The following is a 7,507-nucleotide window of genomic DNA, read 5'->3' on the forward strand; positions in this document are numbered from 1 at the left end:
AGTAGTTCAGCTGGAACCAGGGTTTAACCCATTGCACCACCACAGCTCCTTCAGTATGAGTATCCAAAAGAAAGAAGATGCACAGTTATCAAAAGAATATGAACATGGCAAATAAATGAGTTCTAGGTATAAATTATTTTCAATGTCTTACTCTCTTAAATGTCAAAAGGTAGGAGACTCAAGGAAATTTTCACTTGGATTGGCAGAATTTTTATTAGATGGACAATACCCCCCTTTGCCCCACCCCTGCATCTACATCCCTGACAGTATAATAAACCTGTATATGCCAGTATATATGTCTCTATATATGTCTAGTGCAAGATAGAATTCAATACAACATCATGCCCAGTTGCACTTGAGATTTTCCTGTATCTCCCAATCTTAATAGCAATCAACAAAGACATTATCAATAGTAGAAGCAGTCATCACATACCCTTCCATTTTGCCTAGGTGCAGATCCATGTAGGAATCAATTCCTAAGAAATAGTTTGCAAAAGATTTTCTTTGTACTGATGTAGAATGGTTCTATATGAAATAGTTCACAGAGGTTGCTGAAAACCTGGATGCCCCTGCACTTACGAACAGGTAGATAACAACTTACAGTGAACACTTCATACTTCCAATTTAAGTAGTAGGGAAAACTACATTATATATATGAATTTGCTTTTGAGGATCAAATACTATTACTGGAATCTCCATAATCTCAGACATATTTTCCAGTGGAGACAACCTTATATGCGGCTGATTTAATAACTGTGAATGAGTGATCATACGCTTGACAAAAGAACATTCTTGAATACGTAATTTACCTTTAGGGGTGATGTTCCTGCAAATGGGTTTCTGAGAAACAGTAGTTTGCTATATGATGACAGACAGCTAATCCTTAATTTCTAGATACTTAAAATTAGACAAACATCAGGGGATCCAAGGAATATGTTGCTTGTTAGAATTATTGTTTGGCTTCATTATGGTGTGTTTGATAATATTTGCACATTAAAGAAGAACTAAAGAAAGATCTACATTGTAAATTTATGCAGCTTGACACCACTTTAAATGTCATGGCTCAATGCTATGGAATCCTTGGATTTGTAGTTTGGTGAGCCACTAGCAAAGGAAGCTAAAGGACTTGTAAAATCAAATCCCATGATTCCATGGCATTGAGCCATGTCATTTAAAGCGGTGTCAAATTGCATTAGTTCTACAGTGTAAATGCACCCTTTGTCTCTGCATATCTCATTATTTGGGAGTAGGAACATAACATATTTGACACATTTGGCTTTAAGTCCAATTCTATAGAGGTTCAAATATGTCAGCAGATCTTAGTCCAAGTAAATAATAAATAAATAAACTTTATTACATCCATCCCCATCTACAGGATTGCAAACTGATAAGATATTGGATGACATTCTTGCATGAGTTAACCACAATCTTACTGTTTCTTCAGTTCTAGTGGTAAAGTTCCCTGACATACACATCCAGTAGTTATGTTTTCGGTATCATGTAAGCTTTCTTGAGAGAGCTAGTGTGGTGTAATGATTTGGGTGTTGGACTAGAACATTGGGAAACCAGGAGTCAAATTCTTTCTTAGCTAGGGAAGGCCACTGGATGACCTTAGGCAAGCCATACTCTCTCAGCCTCAGAGGGAAGCAAAGAAACATACCTTCTGAACAAATTCTGACAAAAAAAATGACAGATAAATGATTTGAAGGTACCAAACAACAACACACCTCCTTGAGAACTCCCTCTTGCCATGGAAATGTGGCAAACAAAATGCCCAAATTAATTTAGGGAGGAAAGACATTGCGCAGAAAGTGGCTCCAGATATTCTTCCAAATTGGGATTATTTTTTTACTGGGTGAGATTGGAGTTCACTTTCCCTGTGTTTGGAGCGGTGGTTCTGAACTAGGAAAGACAATACAGATTTCCATGCTTGAGTTGCATTTCTCACAGGAACCAATGACTCACACTAATAGAAAAAATAGTTGCAAGGAACCTAGGAACTGCTGCATCTTCCCAATTATCTGCTTATGACCTTCTGTTTGTGTTGTCAGTGGCAGTTGTGTTCTGCTGAATCGTTCTCTTCTGGTTCCTCTTTGCAGCTCCCTTCTCCAAGGTTGGGCCTCCCCACCAATGACCTGTACGGCACCCAAAATAAACACAAGGACTCTGGATACGGAGAACAGGAATGTGCCTGATGGTCCTGTTTCACAAGGGAAGGGCTGCATTAAAGCAACAAACAGACAAGCGTGAGGTCTCTGAAGGGTTTTACAGCTCTTAAGCGTAAAGAGTAAAATAAACCTTAACTCTCTGAGATTGGCTTGCTTTCAAAATGCTCTATGCCTTTACTCCAGTAAACTAACAGATGGCATGATACATCTTCCTCTCCAATTCTCAAGGCCTCCCTTTAAATCACAACATTTTGGTTGGGCTTTGCTCCCCCAAGCAAAACAAAACAAGCTTGTAAATCTTACATTGCAGCAAATGGGCGACTTGTGGTTTCTAAACATTCTCAAAACAGCATTGGAATAGGTCCCTCTTTGGGACATCTATGGTTTCCCAAAGGTATTTGGAGAGTAAAACCTATCATTATTTGTATCTTACTTTTTCCCAGGATTAGAATCCAAAGCAGCTCACAACTTAAAAAACAATAGAGATGCTAGAATATCTCGAAGTGAAAATATTACATTTATGTATCTGTGTATGTATGTGTGTGTGGATATATACATCCAAACACATATAGTACCTCAAAGTACTAATAATATTCTTACCTGCTTCTCCTCATAGCTTGAATTGGGTTGCATTGCTAAAAACAACCTCACAACCTTTGATGATGCCTGCCACGGTGGTCCACGCTCTTGTTACATCCCGAATAGACTACTGCAACGCTCTCTACGTGGGGTTGCCTTTGAAGACTGTTCGGAAACTTCAACTAGTCCAACGAGCGGCAGCCAGATTGCTCACCGGAGCGACATACAGGGAGCATACCACCCCCCTGTTGTGCCAGCTCCACTGGCTGCCGATTCAGTTCCGAGCACAATTCAAAGTGCTGGTTTTGACCTACAAAACCCTATACGGTTCCGGTCCAGTGTATCTGTCCGAACGTATCTCCCTCTATGTCCCACCCCGGAGTCTGAGATCATCCGGGGAGGCCCTGCTCTCGACCCCACCACTGTCACAAGTGAGGCTGGTGGGGACGAGGAGCAGGGCTTTCTCGGTGGTGGCCCCCCACCTGTGGAACTCACTCCCGGGGGAGATTAGGGCATCATCATCCCTCCTCGCCTTCAGGAGGAGGGTGAAAACTTGGTTATGGGACCAGGCCTTTGGGCACTCTGGCAATTAAACCAGTCAATCAGGCAAGTAAGACCAGCAGGATGGATGAATGGAATGAAAAACTAGATCTAGGTGTTAACAAACACTGACCATGTAAGAGGAGAAACTGGGTTTGTATTTGGTTTTAATGATTTTATTGATTTTATGGTTATATTGCATGCATGTCAACTGTGAATTGTTGTAATTTGGTGTAATTTTGTGTACGATTGTTTATGATGCAGGCATCAAATTGTGCCTTGCTCCTGTAAGCCGCCCTGAGTCCCCTTCGGGGTGAGAAGGGCGGGGTAAAAGAACCCCCAAATAAAAAAATAGATGCAGGTGAAATGCCAGGAGAGAATGCTTCTGGAACACAAAAAACTTAAAACAACCCAGTGATTCCAGCTGTGAAAGCCTTCAATGATACATTGCTAAAAACACATAATCATCTAAAAACATTCTATAAAATACGCATATTAAAATATATTTGACTTTGGTAAGATTCACAAGGTTCTTGCTACAAAAAATATCTCAAGTTATGAAAATCAAAAGGGAACAAGGAGGCTTCAGATGTGGCTACTCCACCCTCAATCATATCCATGCAGTCAAACAGCTATGGTAAAAAAGAGAATATTGAGTTCCGGTTTGTCTTGCTTTTGTTGATTACTAAAAGGCCTTTGACTCCAATGAAATCAATGCTATCCTTTATCCAGGGAAAAGCTGCACATCACAAGTGCTGAACCTGACTCAGCACATAGAAGATGATTTTGAAAAACAGCAAAGTACAGGAGTTGTCTTCATAGACCTGTCAGCAGCTTATGGTGCCATAAATCATCGCCTCCTCTTGAAAAAAAAATGTATAATATCATAAAGGATTACCACCTCACTCACTTCATAGGAAATCTGCTACAAAACAGTAGCTTTTTTGTTTAATTCCGGGGCCAGAAAAGCAGATGGCGAAAACAGAAGAACAGCCTGCTTCAGGGGAACGTGCTTGCTCCATCAATGTTTAACATATACAGAAATGATCAGCCACTGTCAGAAGGGACAGAAAGTTTCATCTATGCTGACAATTATGCCATCACCGATCAAGCAGGGAGATTTGAAATGGTTGAACAGAAGTTCTCTGAAGCTCTAGATGCTCTTACTGCCTATTACAAGGAAAACCAACTGATCTGTAATCCATCTAAAATGCAGATGTGTGCTTTTCATCTTACAGACCAGCATCTAGAGCTCTGAAGATTACCTGGGAAGGAATTCCACTGGAGCATGGCAGCACACATAGGAGTTACTCTGGACCATGCTCTGACTTATAAGAAGTACTGTTTGAATATCAAGCAAAACGTGGCTGCTAGAAATAGTATCATATGAAAGCTGACTAGCACAACCTGGGGATCATAACCAGACACCTGCCCTTGCGCTTTGCTACTCTGCTGCTGTATATGCATGCTCAGTGTGGAATACATCTCACCACGCTAAAACAATGGATGTGGCTCTTAATGAGAGATGCAGCATGATCACAGGATGTCTACACCTAACACTGCTTGAGAAATTATACTGTTTAGGTGGTATTGCACCACCTGACATTCATCGGGTAGTAGCAGCCAGTAATGAAAGGACCAAGGCATTGACATCTCCGGCCCATCCTCTGTTCGGATATCAGCCAGCATGGTTTCCAACATTATAAAGGCAAAATTAAATGCCGTACATACATGTGAAAACCAAATGATAATAACATAACTATAGATTAACCTAACCAAATTAAAGCATAATTATAAAATAACATTTAGACATAAAGCATTAAAAAATAAACATCGATAATACAATAACATTTACATTAAAACCCACTGATAAACAACATGATTTAAAAACAGTTATTAAAATCACGCCATCTAAAATAAAGTCTGTAGTCATTCCATTGGTCCATTCCTTATTATTTTATTGCACTATGAGCTTTGCTGTCCGAAAGCTTGGTCGCAATTGTGAGGGTGGTTGGATCAAGAGTAGGGCCTCCCCGGATGATCTTAACCTCCTTGATGGTTCATAGAGGGAGATACGTTTGGACAGGTAAACTGGATCGAAACCATTTAGGGCTTTATAGGCTAAAGCCAGCACTTTGAATTGTGCTCAGTAGCAGACTGGCAGCCAGTGGAGCTGGTGTAACCAGGGGGGGGAGGGGTGATCCCTGTACCCCGCTCCGGTGAGCAATCTGGCTGCTGCCCATTGGACTAGTTGAAGCTTCTGTGCAGACTTCAGAGGCAATTCCATATAAAGTGTGTTGCAGTAATCTATTTGGGATGTAACAAGAGCATGGACTACCATGGCTAAGTCAGACTTCCCAAGGTATGGGCCCAGCTGGCGGACAAGTTGTAATTGTGGAAAAGCTCCCCTACCCACTGCCGAGACCTGTGGTTCCAGGCTCAACTATGAGTCTAGGAACACTCCAAAGCTGTAAACCTGTGTCTTCAGGGGAAGTGTAACCCCATCCAGCACAAGCTGTAACCCTATACTCTGTTCGGCCTTACGGTTGACCTGGAGTTACTCTGTCTTCTATGGATTCAGTTTCAATTTGTTAGCCCTCATCCAGACCATCACAGCTGCCAAGCACTGGTTCAAGACCTGAATAGCCTCCTTAGTAGCAGGTGGAAAGGACATCCAACCCCCAAACTCCGGATAATCTCTCTCAATGGCTTCATGTAAATGTTAAACAACACCCGGGGGGGGGGGGGAAGTACTGATCCCTGCACGACCCCACAAGTCAATGGTTGAATGGTCGAGCAGGTGTCCCCCAACAACACCTTCTGGGAACGACTCTCCAGGAAGGACCGAAGCCACTGCAATACAGTACCTCCAAGTTCCATCCCCGCAAGGCATCCCAGAAGGATACTGTGGTTAACGGCCGCTGAGAGGTCCAGGCGAATCAACAGGGACACATTCCCTGTTTCTTATCCAGTTTCCTACGCAGATCATCCACTAAGGCAACCAAGGTTGATTCAGTTCTGTGTCATGGCCTAAAGCTAGACTATATATGTATCTCAGTGCATATGTGTGTGCATAGAGTATCTTGAAGTGAAAATGTTATATGCATGCAGCTAAATATGAATCTCTGTGTCTATATGTACATCTGTGTGTGTGTTATATATACACACACACACACACACTACCCATCCCCTGCCACACGTTGCTATGACCAACCTTCCCTCCTTCATTCTCTCCTCCCTTCTTTCCCTCCTTCCTTCCCTCCCTCTTTCCTTCCTACCTTCCTTCCTTCCTTCCTTCCTTCCTTCCTTCCTTCCTTCCTTCCTTATTTTTCATTATCTCCTTCCTTGTCTTCTTTTCCCCTCCATCCCCCCAATCTTTTCTTTCTCTTCCTTTCTCCCCTTTCTTCCTTCTCTACCTATTCTTGGACTGCAACTCTCAGCAGTCCTCCTGATCGATCTATTTACCTACCTACTTATCTCTATCTAATCTATTTATCTGGAGGATTGCTGGGAGTTGCAGTCCAGGAATAGGAAATTGGAAATATGCAGGGATTGGGATGCTCTCAAAAGAAATCCAAGGAGAAGAAAGCTTATATCTTGGAAGCAGAGCATTTGGATCATCCTCCTCTCCTAAAGGGTCTGGTTTAGGGGATGCTGGGAGCTGTAGTCTGGAAGAGAGTATGGATATTCTATTGTGTATTTTGTCAGGGGGAGTCATTTTGCATATGTGATGTAGCGTCTTTCTGCTTTTTTTGGCTTTTTAAAGTCCCTCCTGCTGTGTTTTTCAGTGTTTTTAGAAGTGATCGTCACTTGTTGGCCTGATAGGGGCATTGTGTCCAAATTTGGTGTCAATTCGTCCAGTAGTTTTTGAGTTATGTTAATCCCACAAACGAACATTACACACACACACACACACACACATATATAAGTAATTTATTTACGACATTTAAATGCCGCCCTGAAGGGAACTCAGAGGGACTTACAATATATATATACATACAATATATTATATTATTAGCATAGTACAATATCATATATTACTATATTGTACTAAACCGTTATATTGTAATACTACCCGTCCCCTGCCATGCATTGCTGTGGCCCAGTCTGTGTATATGTGTTTTGTGTGTCTATATATGTGTATATTTGTATATATGTGGTTTTGTTCATGCATTAAAATGGGATTTTTTATTTTTTTGCTTTTTAAGTCTCTTCTGCTG

Source organism: Anolis sagrei, chromosome 5 (genome assembly GCF_037176765.1).
Source record: "Anolis sagrei isolate rAnoSag1 chromosome 5, rAnoSag1.mat, whole genome shotgun sequence".
Taxonomy (NCBI): Eukaryota; Metazoa; Chordata; class Lepidosauria; order Squamata; family Dactyloidae; genus Anolis; species Anolis sagrei.